The following is a 19,102-nucleotide window of genomic DNA, read 5'->3' as shown; positions in this document are numbered from 1 at the left end:
AGGAAGCGTTCCCAGCCGTTATTAACTGAGCGATTTGGTGAACTCCTTGCCAGCTCTGCGGGCAATCCAATAAAGTCACGTTCCCATACTGGGAGTCAAACCCGGGCCACCTGGGTGAAAACCAGGAATCCTGACCGCTAGACCATATGGGAGGGCGCCCCAGGAGAGTTGAGATCAGCATTTTACTCGACCACCAAGCAGTTTGAGCTCCAGTGCGGTATCATCCAGAGCTTTGTATGGGAACCTTGCATTGCAGAGCACAAAATCGGCCAGTGCTGACCGAATATCCAGCTACTCGAGCTGTCACTCCAGCGGAAGATCAGCCGCTAGACAGAGCGTGGGCTGGTGTTCCTGGTGCAGAAAACCAGCGTACCTCCCAGTACAGGACTCTCCGCATTTCAGGGATTGTGGGAGGTGTTACTCTGCCAGCAATTCGGCAGATGGAATTTGTGGCACACCTTTGGGCTCTTAAAAGGCAGCCGAGCCAGCCAGGAGTCGAACCTAGAATCTTCTGATCCGTAGTTAGACGCGTTATCCATTGCGCCACTGGCCCATGTGAGTTTTAAGGGGAGCGGGGTCCTACCTTTTTATGCTTTTCAAGTGACAAACAGCCAGCGGTCAAAAGCCATGCCTAGCGTTCAACGGTGATGTGGAAAAGCCAATGCCGTGACCCGGATTCGAACCGGGGTTGCTGCGGCCACAACGCAGAGTACTAACCACTATACGATCACGGCATTCCATGCACCTGGGCCGGCTGGTAAAAGGAGCTGCTACATGTTGTGATATGCGTTCTGGCGCCCCTCTGGCCTGTGTATACATAATTTATATTAATGTTTTGTTTGCTGATGTAAACGATTGTGATTATATTTAGTTAGTTAGTTAGTTAGTTAGTTAGTTAGTTAGTCTCTAAACTCAGATTCAGTTTCTTCTGTACATATTTGACATACACTATTTTTTGGTTTGTATAACTGTATATATATAATCAGAAAGAGGACATTCTTTAAAAAAGAGAGATTTGATTTGAAACCTGAACTGCTATCAGGTCCATGCTGAACACCTTCTGACCAATCCAAATCAAGTATAAATTTTAATCTCAATACTGCACATAATTATCAAATAAAAGTCTATCAAGCTGTTATGCAAAAGTCTGAAATAATGTTTCTCTTAAGTGTTGTAATTCAAATCCATATTTTGGTGTGATTTATACACATGGGTTTGTCCATTCTGACTTTTGGATGCTTTATTATGTCCATTTTATGATGAAACAGGAAAAGACTTTGAAAATCATCTGTCATTTTCTGATCATGTTAAATATCAACACAACTAGACTGAAATATACAGGTAAGATATGCAACTAATTGTAACATGAACAGAGCAAGATATAAACTGATATCTACTGGTTTCCTGTCAGGGTTGTGGACTGTTTTCTGGCCACTAGAGACCCCCACTGCCTTTTTGTTGGTGTCCAGTCTCTGTCATTATGTCTAATAGGTGTCTCCTGTGCTTTGTTTAGGTTTGTGTATTTAAGTCACCCTTTTCCTCCACAAATACTTTGCTTAGTGTTTCCTGTACCTTGATTAAGTCTAGGTCAGCCGTGTGCTCTGTTTTATGGCCTTGTCCTTAAAAGACTTTGTGCATCTGGTATAGTTCTTTGTTTTGATTGATTGACAAGTGCTCTTTTGAATGCCTTATGGATTTATTTTGTGGACTAATTAGAATGACTTTTTGGAAGTATTGACTTTGTTTTTTGATTAGACTCCTGTGAACCTTTTGTATGCTTTTGGATTAACCTTGTGGATTTTGGGGATTTATTCTTTGGAACTACTGTCAAGTCTTTTGAGCTGACTTGGATTTGTTTTGTGGATTATTTGACTTGCATTATTATCTAATTAAAGATAAGTAAACATTTCTCCAGAACTGTGATCTGGTTATCTGCATTTGTGTTCAGCCCCCTTTGATTGTGTTCAAGTTTTCTCGCTAGTCCTGCCCTCAGTCGCTGCCATAACCCAATGTTCCTTCATTGGACCACTTTTGATAGATACTGACTACTGCAGACTGGGAACACGCCACAAGAGCTGCAGTTTTGGAGATGCTCTGATCCAGTCGTATAGCCATCACAATTTGGCCCTTCTCCATATGCTCGCCCATTTTTTCTGCATCTAACACATCAGCTTTGAGGACAAAATTGTTAACTTGCTGTCTAATCCCACCCCCTAACAGGTGCCATGATGGTGTACAGAGGGGATGGACTCCTCACAGGGGGTGGGACTAGGTGATTCCCCTCACTCTCACTCATACTGACTTATATAATAGATATATAAATAAAAAAGGTCTGTCTCTAAATATCTGAGCTTTTCTTTCTTATTAATTCTTATTTTTACACATACACACTGTTTGCACAGTAAAGTGTGTATATACACACACACATACACTACCGGTCAAAAGTTTTAGAACACCCCAATTTTTCCAGTTATTTATTGCAATTCAAGTCGTTCAAGTCCAATGAATAGCTTGAAATGGTACAAAGGTAAGTGGTGAACTGCCAGAGGTTAAAAAAAAGGTAAGGTTACCCAAAACTGAAAAATAATGTACATTTCAGAATTATACAAAAAGGCCTTTTTCAGGGAACACAAAATGGGTTAACAATTTAAAGCTGTTCTGCAGCAATGGAGGTTGATCAAGCCTTGAAAGCTGGTGCTACTAATTCCTCCAGGTCTTCCAGCTTTTCTGGATTACTTACAACCCCCTCTGTCTGCATAAAAGCAGTGTTGGAACACACTGTGGTACCATACCCTCGTGAGCATCAGTTGAACAGTATTGTACTGCAGAAAGTAGCGTGTCGCTACAAAAATGGCGAGAAAAAGGCAATTAACAACGAAAGAGAGACAGACCATCATAACACTTAAAAATGTAGGTCTTTCCTACAGAGAAATTGCAAAGAAAGTCAAGGTGTCAGTGAGTACAGTTTCCTTCACCATCAAAAGGCACTCAGAAACTGGGGCAAACTCTGACAGGAAGAGGTCTGGCAGACCCAAAGCCACAACTGAATCAGAGGACAAATTTCTGAGAGTTAACAGCTTGTGTGATAGGCAGCTCACAGGACAACAGCTTCAAGCACAGCTTGATAGTGGTCGTAGTAAGCAAGTCTCAGTTTCAACTGTGAAGAGAAGACTTTGAGCTGCAGGTTTGACAGGACGAGTTGCAGCAAGAAAGCCATTACTAAGACATCAGAATAAGACAAAGAGGCTTGCCTGGGCCATGAAACACCGCCATTGGACTACTGAAGACTGGAAGAAGGTATTATGGACTGATGAATCAAAAACTGAAATCTTCAGTTCATCACGCAGGATCTTTGTACGCCGTCGAGTAGGAGAAAGGATGGTTCCACAGTGTGTGGCATCAACTGTCAAACATGGAGGAGGAAGTGTGATGGTCTGGGGCTGTTTTGCTGGATCCAGGGTCGGTGACTTGTACAGAGTGAGAGGGACCCTGAACCAAAACGGCTACCACAGCATTCTGCAGCGCCATGCAATACCCTCTGGTATGCACCTAGTTGGTCAGGGGTTCATCCTACAGCAAGATAATGACCCAAAACATAAGTCCAAGCTATGCCAGAACTACCTCAGGAAAAAAGAACAAGATGGTAAGCTTGAAAACATGGAGTGGCCAGCACAGTCTCCAGACTTAAACCCCATGGAGATGGTTTGGGATGAACTGGACAGAAGAGTGAAAGCAAAGCAACCAAGTGCCACACATTTATGGAAACTTCTGCAACAGATTTGGGAAGAACTTTCTGAGGAATATTTGATTTCTATTGTAGAAAGAATGCCACGAGTGTGTTCAGCTGTTATATCTGCCAAAGGTGGCTACTTCGATGAGTCAAAAGTTTAGAATACATTTTGGTCTATAAATTGATTCCATGATTTCTTTTTTAACTCCAGTTGCTTATTTGTACTATGCTTTCATTTCAGAGTGCAATGAGACATTAAACTGAATAATTTTCAATAAAAAACTGTAAAAACTGGGGTGTTCTAAAACTTTTGAACAGTGGTGTATACACATGCATAAACTTTTAAGCCATTACATTATGACCACCTGTCTAATATTGTTAGTCCTCCTTTTGCTGCCAAAAGAGCCCTGCAGCCCTGACCCATAGAGGTGTGGTCTTCACTAGATCTCTGAATGAATATATACATACACTATACTGCCAAAAGTATTCGCTCACCTGCCTTGACTCGCATAAGAAATTAAGTGACATCCCATTCCTAATCCATAGGTTTCAATATGACGTCGGTCCACCCTTTGCAGCTATAACAGCTTCAACTCTTCTGGGAAGGCTGTCCACAAGGTTTAGGAGTGTGTTTATGGGAATTTTTGACCATTCTTCCAGAAGGGCATTTGTGAGGTCACACACTGATGTTGGACGAGAAGGCCTGACTCTCAGTCTCCACTCTAATTCATCCCAAAGGTGTTCTATCGGGTTGAGGTCAGGACTCTGTGCAGGCCAGTCAAGTTCATCCACACCAGACTCTTTCATCCATGTCTTTATGGACCTTGCTTTGGTCACTGGTGCACAGTCATGTTGGAAGAGGAAGGGGCCAGCTCCAAACTGTTCCCACAAAGTTGGGAGCATGGAATTGTCCAAAATGTCTTGGTATGCTGAAGCATTCAGAGTTCCTTTCACTGGAACTAAGGGGCCAAGCCCAGCTCCTGAAAAACAACCCCACACCATAATCCCCCCTCCACCAAACTTTATACTTGGCACAATGCAGTCAGACAAGTACCGTTCTCCTGGCAACCGCCAAACCCAGACTCGTCCATCAGATTGCCAGATGGAGAAGCGCGATTCGTCACTCCAGAGAACGCGTCTCCACTGCTCTAGAGTCCAGTGGCGGCGTGCTTTACACCACTGCATCCGACGCTTTGCATTGCACTTGGTGATGTATGGCTTGGATGCAGCTGCTCGGCCATGGAAACCCATTCCATGAAGCTCTCTGCGCACTGTTCTTGAGCTAATCTGAAGGCCACATGAAGTTTGGAGGTCTGTAGTGATTGACTCTGCAGAAAGTTGGCGACCTCTTCACACTATGCGCCTCAGCATCCGCTGACCCTGCTCCGTCAGTTTACGTGGCCTACCACTTCGTGGCTGAGTTGCTGTCGTTCCCAAACACTTCCAGGTTCTTATAATACAGCTGACAGTTGACTGTGGAATATTTAGGAGCGAGGAAATTTCACGACTGGATTTGTTGCACAGGTGGCATCCTATCACAGTTCCACGCTGGATTCACTGAGCTCCTGAGAGCGACCCATTCTTTCACAAATGTTTGTAAAAACAGTCTGCATGCCTAGGTGCTTGATTTTATACACCTGTGGCCATGGAAGTGATTGGAACACCTGATTCTGATTATTTGGATGGGTGAGCGAATACTTTTGGCAATATAGTGTATATAAAAATAAATAAATAAATTTCATTCAGAGATCTAGTGAAGACCACACCTCTATGGGTCAGGGCTGCAGGGCTATTTTGGCAGCAAAAGGAGGACTAACAATATTAGGCAGCTGGTCATAATGTTATGGCTTAAAAGTTTATGCATATATATATACACTACTGGTCAAAAGTTTTAGAACACTCCAATTTTTCCATTTTTTTATTGAAAATTATTCAGTTTAATGTCTCATTGCACTCTGAAATGAAAGCATAGTACAAATAAGCAATTGGAGTTAAAAAAGAAATCATGGAATCAATTTTAGACCAAAATGTATTCTAAACTTTTGACTCATCGAAGTAGCCACCTTTGGCAGATATAACAGCTGAACACACTCGTGGCATTCTTTCTACAATAGAAATCAAATATTCTTCAGAAAGTTCTTCCCAAATCTGTTGCAGAAGTTTCCATAAATGTGTGGCACTTGTAGCTTTGCTTTCACTCTTCTGTCCAGTTCATCCCAAACCATCTCCATGGGGTTTAAGTCTGGAGACTGTGCTGGCCACTCCATGTTTTCAAGCTTACCATCTTGTTCTTTTTTCCTGAGGTAGTTCTGGCATAGCTTGGACTTATGTTTTGGGTCATTATTTTGCTGTAGGATGAACCCCTGACCAACTAGATGCATACCAGAGGGTATTGCATGGCGCTGCAGAATGCTGTGGTAGCCGTTTTGGTTCAGGGTGCCTCTCACTCTGTACAAGTCACCGACCTGAGAGTGAGGGGAATCACCTAGTCCCACCCCCTGTGAGGAGTCCATCCCCTCTCAGGACCCCATCCCCTGTGAGGAGGCCACCACTTTCAGGGAGTCCACAGCCTTCAACAGTTCCTTTGCCCCAGCCTTATTTCAATATCGACATCCACAGCATTGTGGCTGGTATGTACTATGATCCTGCCACAATGATAACTCCTGTCCCACGCCAGGGCATAAGGAGGAGGCAGGACGAAGAGGATGGCAATCAAGAAGCCCCTCTGAGTAGACGGCATCCTGTGGATCCTGATGGGGAGGTGGAGTTCATCAGGACACCTGTCCTAGTCCCCACTTGGGTAGTTAGTATTTTTGTGAACGAGATGTAACTTTAAAAAGCTCAGTCTTCACCTCATGTTCATCACCTCGTATTCATGATGTAAGGTATGTATCTGTGGTAAGTATGTGTGGTAAGTATTTCACCCCTAGATTTCAGCATTAGTCTCATCTCTATCATAATCTATAAATGTAAACATTTTAATGATTGTAGAATTGTAGAAAATGTCTGCTGGTTTTTACATTTAGTTTTTGTTAAATGTATAGGATCTATAGATTATTAATGTTGTTTTTTTATTTCCTGTGTATTAGTCTAATTTACATTAATAATATAATTATATTAATATAATTTGCATTGTTGTTGATTCATGCATTTCTGTAAATATTTATATATTACATTTTTAAGATTAAAATTTTTTTCAATAAGTTATAAAAATGTAGTGTACTCCCACCCCCCGAATTATGACTATATAGATATTATAGACTGTTTTTAGTAGACGATAATCAGAAAGAGGACATTCTTAAAAAAGAGAGATTTGATTTGAAACCTGAACTGCTATCAGGTCCATGCTGAACACCTTCTGACCAATCCAAATCAAGTATAAATTTTAATCTCAATACTGCACATAATTATCAAATAAAAGTCTATCCAGCTGTTATCCAAAAGTCTGAAATAATGTTTCTCTTAAGTGTTTTAATTAAAATCCATATTTTGTTGTGATTTATACACATTGATTTGTACATCATGACTTTTGGACGCTTTATTATGTCCATTTTATGATGAAACAGGAAAAGACTTTGAAAATCATCTGTCATTTTCTGATCATGATAAATATCAACACAACTAGACTGAAATATACAGGTAAGATATGCAACTAATTGTAACATGAACAGAGCAAGATATAAACTGATATCTACTGGTTTCCTGTCAGGGTTGTGGACTGTTTTCTGGCCACTAAAAGCCCCCACTGCCTTTTTGTTGGTGTCCAGTCTGTCATTATGTCTAATAGGTGTCTCCTGTGCTTTGTTTAGGTTTGTGTATTTAATTGAACTGTGCACTTTTTTTCGGCAGATGCAGCCGTGTCAAATGGCCAGTCCCGTGGAAGTTCAGGACAGAAATGCTGGTGTCATGAGTGGTAACGGATTTTTTATTATCATTATTAAAAATATTTCATTGGTAAAATATAAATTTATTATGTATAGGGCTGAACTTTTTCTGATTCGGGACAGGGCCTGAGGTGTTATTACTTACATGTTGGGACTGTTTTTTTTTTCCAGCTGAGTATGAAGGTCATCTTCTGCAGAAAAGGGAGTGCAAACTGGTAATGAATCAAATAAAGTTTTGCTAGAATAGCAGACATCTGGCTGGTTTTATCACGGTCATGTTCTGTGCTCATGAATCAAGCATTTATCCTAATTCCTTACAGATTATAATCACGGACCCTAATGACTGCAATCGAGACATGATGGCCGAGCTCTATGGAGTTAAAATGTCATCTTTACTGACGACACCTCCTAAAAGGCCTGAATGCAGCATCACTGTGAGGGATCCTGTACCTCCAAAAAACACACCCACAAAGGAGGCGGAGCTGAACACTGCCTCTGCTTCAGAGCTGAATACTGAGCTGGACAATTTCAGTGTACTACAAAAATACTACTACACAGAAGAAAAGAAACAAATCCAGCTGCTTTAGTGGTGTTGTCTGTAATATTACTTTATTTCTGTTTTCATACATTATGATGAACATTACATTGATCCTGTGTGTGTTTTCCTTCAGACTCGATCCCAGAAAAAGCCCAGGGAACCGGTCAGATTCTTCATTCCCCTGACGGAAGAGGAGAAAGAGGAGGCAAAGAAAGCCAACATCAGTTTTGGTGATTTCTTGTCTGACCACCAGACGCTTACAGGGGGTGACATTGTGGAGACTCCTGCCCCTCTACAAACCACACCCCCAATGGAGACTGAGCCAAAGAACACTCCTGAGCCTGCTCCTGTTGAGGTCCAGCCTTCAGAGCCTCATCCCTCTGCCTCTCCTAGTAACCCAAAAGAGAGGAAGAAGTACAATCGGGAATTCCTGCTGCGTTTACGCTTCGTCAGTGCCAGCATGCACAGACCCGAGGGTTTTCCGGACATCCCCGGCGTCGTTCTGGACAAGGTAAACATGACAGTTAGTGACATGACGCTCTATAGGAGCACAGTGCTTTACTCAGTATGAAGCGTCAGGCTAATGTATCACTTTTTATTGCCCTGGAGCAGGTCGAGGACCTGTAAGTCTCACAAAGGGAACTTTAAAACACCAGATAGCTTTATTAATTGCAACATTATAGTCTGGAGTATCTGAGGGTTGATCAGTCTTTTATTTGGTGCATTAATTAAAGTCACAGCCTATCAGTTTTAAATAAACATTTCAATTGTTTTTGTCATCTATAAGCTGTTTGAGCTTAAAAATCCAAACAAGATCACCACCAGCGTGTCTCTGAATGATGACATGCAACTGGACAAGGCTGAGAAAGCCTGGAAGCCAGCGATGGAAAAAGTCCCGCAGCGACGAAGATGACCAGGAAATGGTCAAGACCCAGGAGCTCGTCCAGAAAGTGCGCAGTATCTTGAATAAACTGATGTTACAGATGTTCCAGCAGCTCATGAAAGAACAGAGGAGAGACTTAAAGGAGTCGTGGACCTCATCTTCGAAAAAGCCATTTCTGAACCCAACTTCCGTCACTTATGCCAACATGTGCCACTGCCTTGTGGGGGTGAGTCGCCACACCCAGCCTCTCAGTCCACATTTATCGGTCATGTCAAAACCTACACTTTTTTCTATATATACACAAGAGCTGTTCATCTATCTATACATACACAACAGCATTTGGCTCCCAGACAGTGTGGTGTAAATATATCATGGCCTTTTTTCTTGTCAAATAAGGATGTAGAGACACACTGGTGGATCAGAGAAATATAATATCTGCATTGTATTATTTATTTATTTGATCTGATTTGAAGTACTATTATAACAAGTGATTAATTATAGAGACATTATTTGAAATAATTATTCATCCGTTACTTGTGAATCAAGCATGTGACTTAAATACACAAACCTAAACAAAGCACAGGAGACACCTATTAGACATAATGACAGAGACTGGACACCAACAAAAAGGCAGTGGGGGTCTCTAGTGGCCAGAAAACAGTCCACAACCCTGACAGGAAACCAGTAGATATCAGTTTATATCTTGCTCTGTTCATGTTACAATTAGTTGCATATCTTACCTGTATATTTCAGTCTAGTTGTGTTGATATTTAACATGATCAGAAAATGACAGATGATTTTCAAAGTCTTTTCCTGTTTCATCATAAAATGGACATAATAAAGCGTCCAAGAGTCATGATGTACAAATCAATGTGTATAAATCACACCAAAATACACAACTACATCATTTTCAAGCCCAGTAACTGAAAGTATTTTGCACAAGGAAACAGTCTATCATCATTCTGAAGTCACCTGGTTGTTAACTGCTGCCAGACGCATCACAATCTTCTTCCCCATAACGAACAAGAAGTTGATTGTGGATGCAGGTAAGATGAATCTGAATATAAGACAGCACATAATATAAGTTAAAGCAGAGTGAACTTCCCCTGAGCAAAAACAGCAGCTAAACAAAGGTTTTACTCACAGCGAACGCCTCACGGAGAGCATGCAGCTTCAGGCCGATATCAGTTACCCCTCTCTCTGTAAGATGGTCCCTAAGAAACAAAAGATTTACATGCTTAGTGTACTAAACATACATTACTCCTTTGTACCATTAAACTGTGAAGAGAAGCGTACCAAGTAAAGGGCACCTCCATCTCCTCTTGGCTAAGGCTCTCCTCACTCTCCTGCAAGACACATTAGCAATAAATCATTAAAACTCACACAGTAAATGTTACAGCCTCCCATTCAGGGGAATAGCAGCATCTGTAGATACACATCAGGTCTGAAACACAGAATTACCTCAGAGTCGTACTGTTCCTCTGAATCACTGTGGGGAGAGTCAACCTGCTCCTGCTCCCAGGTGGAGGTGTTCACCTGACCATCTTTAGCCACATGCAGGAACGTGCAGGACACCTTTTTAAAGGTTTGCTGTTAAATTAAAAATATATATAAAAATGAACACTGCAGACCCATATGTGTACAAAATTCCAAGTGTTACTATCTACAATAAAGACTTCATGACATTGCAATAAATTTACCACATAATCCTCAAGTGGCTCCATGATGGTTTCCACCCGGTTACAGGAAAGGAGCTCTGTAACCTTCCCATATTCAGCCTTAAGAGAACAATTTGAAGTGAACACAATTAGTCACTGCAACTAACAAAAGTTTTGTGACGCCACAACAGATAATCCCTCACCTGTATGACAGTGAAATGGTCCTCGATGGTGGTCTGATAAGGGAATCCCTGCAAATGACAATTAGCTGAAACTCAAGATCTACTTCTCAAAAGTGTTCATCTAATAATCATTAATATCAATTCTCTTCATCAGAGTAACAAAGATGGTGATTACCAGCTGGTCAAAGTAGCGCGTCTTGGTGGTTTTAAACCAGCAAATCCACTCTCAGGACCCCTTATCATCCCGAGGAAGTATCCCTTAACGTCCACTGCCTAGAAATAGAGAAACTAAACATTAGAACTTGTAAAGAAGGATGTGTGTGTGTTTGTATCTCAGCTGCAGCACTGTACAATACCCCAGACTGGGAGTTGGAGGAGTCTGCAGTGTTGTACTCAACATTACAGCAGGTGCTGTTCAGCTCACCAGCACTGAGGGGCTGTGAAAAGTAGAAGATGAGGATCATCAGTGTTTTTTATCATAGCAGTTTCACACTAACACTTTCAAACATTCTGTCACTTGTAAAATCCAGAGATCAGCTTTAGTAAATAAATGACAGGTTTGGTTACCAGAAGGACGGGTGAAGATGTGGAGTGAGTTTCTGTGGGTAGCTGCAGCAGGATTGGCTCAACAACCTTAAGACACACACACATACATACACACACACACACACTTAGACAAAAGCAGCCTACACGTTTCAAATGTAGTTAAAATATTTTACTGACACATACCTGGAGGACTGAGGGAGTATCTGACGATTCTCCCAGCAAATCCACAGCTTCTGCAATAAATTAGTTTCATGTAAGTTTAATTACAACTAATATTTTCTGTTAAATGTAAAACATTAAAATGGCCAAATTTATAAGGTAGTAGAGAGAGAGAGAGAGAGAGAGAGAGAGAGACCTTGTAAATTTTTCTCTCCTTTCTTTCTAATGCTTAAAAGTTAATAAACCTGTGAGTTAGTTAGCTAGTTAATTTGTGAAGAAACAGACTAATTGTAGCATTAGTAGCTTGTGTAAATTCACTGTACATGTGACTGATTAAACTCTCTAAATCCTCAAGTCCAGGAGATGGGGTTTTATTTTAATAGCACTGTGTATGTTTTATACAGCAGGAAAGCCTCACTATCAAAACAAGAAGTATTTACACAAGTTATATTACTGTAATCTACTGTAGACTTCCTCAAGTCCAGGCATCCTGATGAACTCCACCTCCCCATCAGGATCCACACGCTGCCGTCTACTCAGAGGGGCTTCTTGATTGCCATCCTCTTCGTCCTGCCTCCTCCTTATGCCCTGGCGTGGGACAGGAGTTATCATTGTGGCAGGAGCATAGTACATACCAGCCACAATGTTGTGGATGTCGATATTGAAATAAGGCTGGGGCAAAGGAACTGTTGAAGGCTGTGGACTTCCTGAAGGTGGTGGCCTCCTCAAAGGGGATGGGGTCCGGAGAGGGGATGGACTGCTCACAGGGGGTGGGGTCCTGAAAGGGGATGGACTGCTCACAGGGGATGGGGTCCTGAGAGGAGAGAGGCCTCTCACAGGTGGGGATGGGCTTCTATCAGGGGACAGGTTCCTCGTTGACACCTCATGTTCACCACCATCTCCAGCTTCATTTTGCTGAGCAGGTCGGCTGTTGTCGTCCTCGTTAGCGCTGAGCTCTCTGTTATAGTTGAGCTCATCTTGTGGAAACACAAACGTCTCCCTCCGTCTCCCTGTGTCAAAGAAGATGAACAGACAATGAAACACATCTAATAACATCTCATAAAAGGAAGCAGAAAACCTTATTTTAATAGCACTGTGTATGGTTTGTAAAGCAGGAAAACCTCACTATCAAAACAAGAAGTATTTACACAAGTTATATTACTGTAATCTTCCTATAACAGTGCATTAAAAACTCAGTATTTACATTTTAGCTGCATTTATAGGTGTTATACAGGGCTCTTCCAGTATCACGGCTTCACTGTTAGTCACACTGTGCACTTATTTCAATGCTTAAAAATATCTTCCCCCAAAAAATGCAGATTAAAATACATTTCTATTACAGTCTATTACTTTAGCACTTTCTTACTCCAGTGGTTCACATCCCCTTTGAGTCCAATTGTGTCTCCTCTCAAAAATTCACCCTTTATCGTAAATTACACTACTCCTAACTATTTTATTCACGACAGCTAGAAACAAAACCTTGCTGAACAGAATTGAAACAAACAGCTTGATATTTTTGCCTAAGCTGCACTCTACATTGCCACACTAGCTCCATTTATTTGTACCGATTGGTTTTGTTCAGCTAGCTGCCTTTCCTCACAGCCCCTTTCTCTCTCCGCTTTAACAACTCGACAAACACGGACAATGAAAAATCCTTAAACTAATAAGTTACTTCATGTTATTGTAAGTATTTTAACTCATTCTATTCACTCCATCAAAAAAAAACTACGAACACTGAAAAACAATTACTTAGCTACATGCTAACTAGCCGTCTAGCTAATCTTTGCTAATACTCCTCGGCTTGACTTAGTAAACTTTAGCAAACGTTAAGTAAACATTGGGACTTTTATGAAAAGCTGATGTTAACATATCTGAAAACATGAACACTGTTTTCTTCTTCCCTGCTCGTTTCACTGGAGTCTGCCATTTTGTCCGCTAGCTTTAGCATACTGATCGTGTACGTAAAGCGATTAGCCGAATAAAGATTAGCCGAACAGAATTTCTCAAAACCATCTAATCATATAAAACGATATTCCTGATTGTGGTTTTTTGTAATAACGCGGTGTTTAAAAGACTTTATACTTAAGTGAAAAAGAGGAAACTCAGTAACTCACCATTCCAGGGGTCGTACAGTCCGCTCCATCCGGGCTCGGGATCCACATCCGGGTGCTGAGGCTCGGCTCCTCCCCCGAAGTTCATCATCGCTGCGCTGTAGAGTCGGTGTAGGAGTCAAATCCAGTAGTGGAGTACAGAGAAATCCGAAACAGGGGTGTAGCAAAAATGCCAAAAGATAATCCAAATCTTGCGACCTTCAGAACCAGTATAAACCAACACTAACTAGTATAAAACAGCACTAACTAGTATAAAACAGCACTAACTAGTATAAACCAATATAAACCAGCACTAACTAGTATAAACCAACACTAACTAGTATAAAACAGCACTAACTAGTATAAAACAGCACTAACTAGTATAAACCAATATAAACCAGCACTAACTAGTATAAACCAACACTAACTAGTATAAAACAGCACTAACTAGTATAAACCAGTATAAACCAGCACTAACTAGTATAAACCAACACTAACTAGTATAAGCCAGCACTAACTAGTAACAAGAGTCAATAATGAATAAATAATAATAATAATCATAATAATAAGCTGAAATGTCCGGGAAGCCCAGGGAGTGAAGCATAGCTGAAGTTTAAGGCAGTATGTAGCTGTACAGTTAGAATTCAAGCTGTAGGACCAGTTTAAAGACGATACGACCTTAAAAAAAAAAAAAACTCCTGTTTACGGCATCTACCGAAAACCTCCGAGAAAAACCGAACTGTACGGAAACCAGGAAGTGAAGTCCGTAAAAAATGCATTTACAAATTATATATTTTACATTTTATAATTTGCTCCTGCTGAACACACTCAGTGTCCTCAAGGTAGGATGATCTTTATCCTTTAATGCCACACTGTTTCTACAATAAATCATGTTAAAGTGACAGTGTTACAGTCTAATGTTATGTAGCACACAAGACACCTCATCTTGCCGTGAATTAGCCTAATGCTAGTTACCGTGCTAGCGAACCTGGCTACTGGTTTAAACTACACAATAAAATCATTAAGCTCGGTTTAAGAAATTATTTTATTTCCACAATGAAATATTTACCCCATTAGAAGTCCATTCTTAACAACCCCTTCTCCTGGTTTTAATAAAATAAATCGTGCTTAGCTTTGTGATTCAGCAGCTGGACTTTAATGGACTTTAGCCGATTTTTAGCGATTTCAATGACAGTGTAATATTTGGACTAATCATATCTACCGAGAGAACTTGTATATTTGTTGTAATTATTTAACACTTTATTGGTTATATTAATGTGAATATGATATTTCTCCTAATAATAGTTCACCTGCTAGTGAACATGCTGCTGCTTTAAATTACACACTAAAATCCTGAACCGAGTTGATGAGCTCGGGTAACGAGAATTTAGTTTATTTCCATAATATAATACTCATCCCCATTAAAAAGTGACTTTTAACAACCCTGACTACTGGTTTTATACTAAATCATGCTTAGACTACTGATTAATCAGCTCTCGCGCTAAAGGGCATGGTTACAGATGTACACCGATCAGCCATAACATTATGACCACCGACAGGTGACGTGAATAAGACTGATGATCTCCTCATCATGGCACCTGTTAGTGTGTGGGATATATTAGGCAGCAGGTGAACATTTTGTCCTCATAGTTGATGTGTTAAAAGCAGGAAAAATGGGAAAGTGTAAGGATTTGAGCGAGTTTGACAAATGGTGATGGCTGCACGACTGGATCAGAGCATCTCCAAAACTGCAGCTCTTGTGGGGTGTTCCCGGTCTGCAGTGGTCAGTATCTATCAAACGTGGTCCAAAGCAGGAACGGTGGTGAACCGGTGACAGGGTCATGGGCGGCCAAGGCTCACTGATGGACGTGGAGAGTGAAGGCTGGCCCATGTGGTCCGATCCACAAGACGAGCTACTGTTGCCCAAATTGCTGAAGAAGTTAATGCTGGTTCTGATAGAAAGGTGTCCGAATACACAGTAAATCACGGTTTGTTACTTATGGGACTGCATAGTCAGAGCGCCCATGTTGACCCCTGTGCACCACTGAAAGCACCAACAATGGGCACGTGAGCATCAGAACTGGACCACGAAGCAATGGAAGAAGGTGACCTGGTCTGATAAATCAAGTTTTCTTTAACATGGCGTGGATGGACGGGTGTGTGTGCACATGGCACCAGGATGCACTATGGGAAGAGGGCAAGCTGGCGGAGGCAGTGTCATGCTTTGGGCAATGTTCTGCTGGGAAACCTTTTGGTCCTGCCATCCATATGGATGTTGCTTTGACATGAACCACCTACCTAAGCATTGTTGCAGGCCATCTACACCCTTTCATGGTAACGGTATTTCCTGATGTCTGTGGCCTCTTTCAGCAGGATGATGCACCGTGCCCCAAAGCAAAAATGGATCAGGAATGGTTTGATGACCACAACAATGAGAATGAGGTGTTGACTTGGCTTCCAAATTCCCCAGATCTCAATCCAGTCGAGCATCTGTGGGATGTGCTGGACAAACAAGTCCAATCCATGGAGGCCCCACCTCGCAACTTCCAGGACTTAAAGGATCTGCTGCTAACATCTTGGTGCCAGATACCACAGCACACCTTCAGGGATCTAGTGGAGTCCATGCCTCGACAGGTCAGGGCTGTTTTGGCAGCAAAAAGGGGACCAACAGCATATTAGGCAGGTGGTCATAATGTTATGGCTGAGTAGTGTATGGTATCTACCTAGAGAACTTCACTAATCGTTTCATTTCCACAATATCATAGTGAGTATAAAGGTTTTAATAATTATACAGTATAATATTTTTTATAGATTTGGGTGGTGGACAGGGGCAGGAGGTTTTAGAGAGTTTAATCAGGTCACATGTACAGTGAATTTACACAATCTGACTGCTACAATTTTTCTGTTTCTTCACAAGTTAACTAATTATCAAACTCATTGCTTTATTAACTTTTATGCATTAATAGGAAAGTTTGATATTGTGTAATTGAAGAGTCATAATTCTGAGTCACAGAAAAATAATCTATTGCAGAGCCTGTGGATGTGCTGGAGGAATCAGCAGATACTCCCTCTGTCCTCCAGGTATGTGTCAGTTAAATAGTAATATTTTAACTTCATTTAAAACCTACAGGCCACTTTTTTCTAAGTGTGTGTGTGTGTTTGTGTGTGTGTGTGTGTGTTAAGGTCATTGAGCCAATCCTGCAGCTGCTGCCCACCGAACCACACGAAGAACCTTCAGCTGTCATTCTGGTAAGAAAATCCTTCATTTATTTCCTAAAGCCAATCAATGGATTTTACAAGGTTGTTTTTACTGTAAAGAATGTTAGTATAAATCTGATATGATAAGAAGCACTTATGATCTTCATGCTCTACATTTCACAGCCGCTCGATGCTGATGAGCCGGACAGTGCCTGCCGTGATGTTCAGTGTGTGTCTGTAGTCTCCTCCCTCTCCCAGGTATTCTACACTGCTGTAACTGAGATACAAACACACAAACATCCTTCTTTACAAGATCTAATGTTAAGTTTTGTTTCTCTATTTCTAGCCAGTGGACATAAGCAGAGACATCATTGGAATGATGAGGGGTCCAGAGAGTCGGCTCTGCTGGTTTGAAAGCGCAGAGACACACTGCTTGACTCGCGAGGTAATCACAGTCTTTATTACTCTGATGAAGAGAATGGACATTTTTCAACTGACATGATTTTTAGAAGAGCACTTTTGTGAAATGTGGTTGTAGATCTTGAGTTTCATCTAATTGTCTTTTACAGGGATTCCCTTATTATACCAGTGATAAGGAGAGTTTCACTGGCATTCAGGTAAGGGATTATTCATTGTGGCATCACAAAATGTTATGAACTGCAGTGACTAATTGTGTTTGTGTGTTTTAAGTTTGTTGAGCCGAACATCCAGCTGCTGCCCACAGAACAACCTCAAGACCCTTCACCTGTTTTTCTGTTTTTTTCTAAGTGACAGAATATTAGTATGAAACTGCTGTGATCAGAAGCACTCATGATCTTCCTGCTCTACTCTTCTGAGGTAATTCAGACATTCAGACCTGATGTGTATCTACATATGCTGCTATTCCCCTGATTCGGATACTGTAAAATTTACTGTGTGAGTTTTAATGATTTAATGATTTGGCTTGCAGGAGAGTGAGGAGCACCTTAACCCAGAGGAGTTGGAGGTGCCCTTTATTTGGTTCGATCCTCTTCACTCTTTAATGATGTAACAGTGTATTGTATGTTTAATATACACTAAACATTTACATCTCTTGTTTCTTAGCTGCCATCTTTCAGACAGAGGGGTGACTGAAATCGTGAGGCGATTTGTGAGGCGTTTGCTGTGAGTAAAACCTTTATTCAGCTGCTGTTACTGCGCAGGTAAAGTCCACTCTGCTTTAACTTTTATATTGTGTGCTGTCTTATATTCAGACTCTGCTTGCCAGCATCCACAACCAGAACTTCTTGTTCATGGTTGGAAAGAAGATCGTCATGCGACTGGCAGCAGCTAACAACCAGGTGACTTCAGAATGATGAAAGACTGTATCATTTTTGTGATGGAAATAATTTCAGTTTCTCAGCCATAGCCAAAGTGAGTTACAGAGATTTTTTCATTTGCTTTAACAGGATGCAGTTGGTGTGCAGTTGGCCTACGAGGCCCTGATTCGATTCCTGAGGACGCCTTCCAATCAGGAATCGATTAAAGCAGAGCTCAGCTCCTGTGTAAGCTAATAAACGCCTGTGTGAAATGACAGATGTTTAAAGATAACAGATTTTGCTAATATAGAAAACAGGACTCCAATATGTAAAGCTAATTTATTTTTGTATCTTTTCTACTCTGTGCAGGACCACCACTACAACTTCCTGGATGTTTTTTTTGAGCTGATTTTCTTCAGCTACTTTATAAATGGTTCAAAACCTCAGCCAGTAAGTGTCTTATCAGGAGATTTCTAAGTAATGTTTGAGTTTCAGAACATGGTCTATTTGATCTGGTTTTCTTTTTCCATATTTTTTAAACCTGATAAGACATGGCATTAATGAAGCTTGTCTTTCTTTCCAAAAGTTTAAGGGAGGTTTCTTGGAGCGCCTGCTTGCGCTCTTCAGCATGTGGGACGTGGACGTGTGGGAGCCTGCAGCAGAGCTGTACTTCACAGTGCTTATTGTAAGTGTTGAATATCTTCTGATGCCACGATCCACAAATTCTCAGGATTGTATCTTAAACTCAGTGACACTATGTTGGATGTGTGTGGAATTTGTCAATAGGATTACCTTACAGAGCTTGCTGAAGTACTCTTCACTCAGCCTCTGGAGCTCTACAGTGACCCAGCAGCCTTAGCCACCACAGTTCAGCGACTCCTCAAGCTGCACGTCCAGCTGATGATGGACATTTTGGAGGAGCTCTGAGCAATGTCTTTCTCCTTACCCACTTCATCT

The 19,102-nt window shown here is 41.3% G+C and overlaps 3 non-coding genes across 3 annotated transcripts; all 3 read right to left on the bottom strand.

The window, feature by feature from the left end:
• Positions 1–80: 80 nt before the first annotated feature.
• trnae-uuc (transfer RNA glutamic acid (anticodon UUC)) lies at positions 81–152 on the bottom strand. The gene has a single exon. It is a non-coding gene; the product is annotated as a tRNA-Glu (tRNA).
• Positions 153–480: 328 nt separating this feature from the next.
• trnar-acg (transfer RNA arginine (anticodon ACG)) lies at positions 481–553 on the bottom strand. The gene has a single exon. It is a non-coding gene; the product is annotated as a tRNA-Arg (tRNA).
• A 109-nt stretch (positions 554–662) lies between these two features.
• On the bottom strand, positions 663–734 carry trnah-gug (transfer RNA histidin (anticodon GUG)). The gene has a single exon. It is a non-coding gene; the product is annotated as a tRNA-His (tRNA).
• Between the last annotated feature and the right edge of the window lie 18,368 nt (positions 735–19,102).

The sequence above is a fragment of the Hemibagrus wyckioides genome, unplaced genomic scaffold (genome assembly GCF_019097595.1).
Source record: "Hemibagrus wyckioides isolate EC202008001 unplaced genomic scaffold, SWU_Hwy_1.0 Contig20, whole genome shotgun sequence".
NCBI classification, from domain to species: domain Eukaryota; kingdom Metazoa; phylum Chordata; class Actinopteri; order Siluriformes; family Bagridae; genus Hemibagrus; species Hemibagrus wyckioides.
The sequence above is the reverse complement of the archived record's forward strand: the minus strand, read 5'-3'. Positions and strand labels throughout refer to the sequence as shown.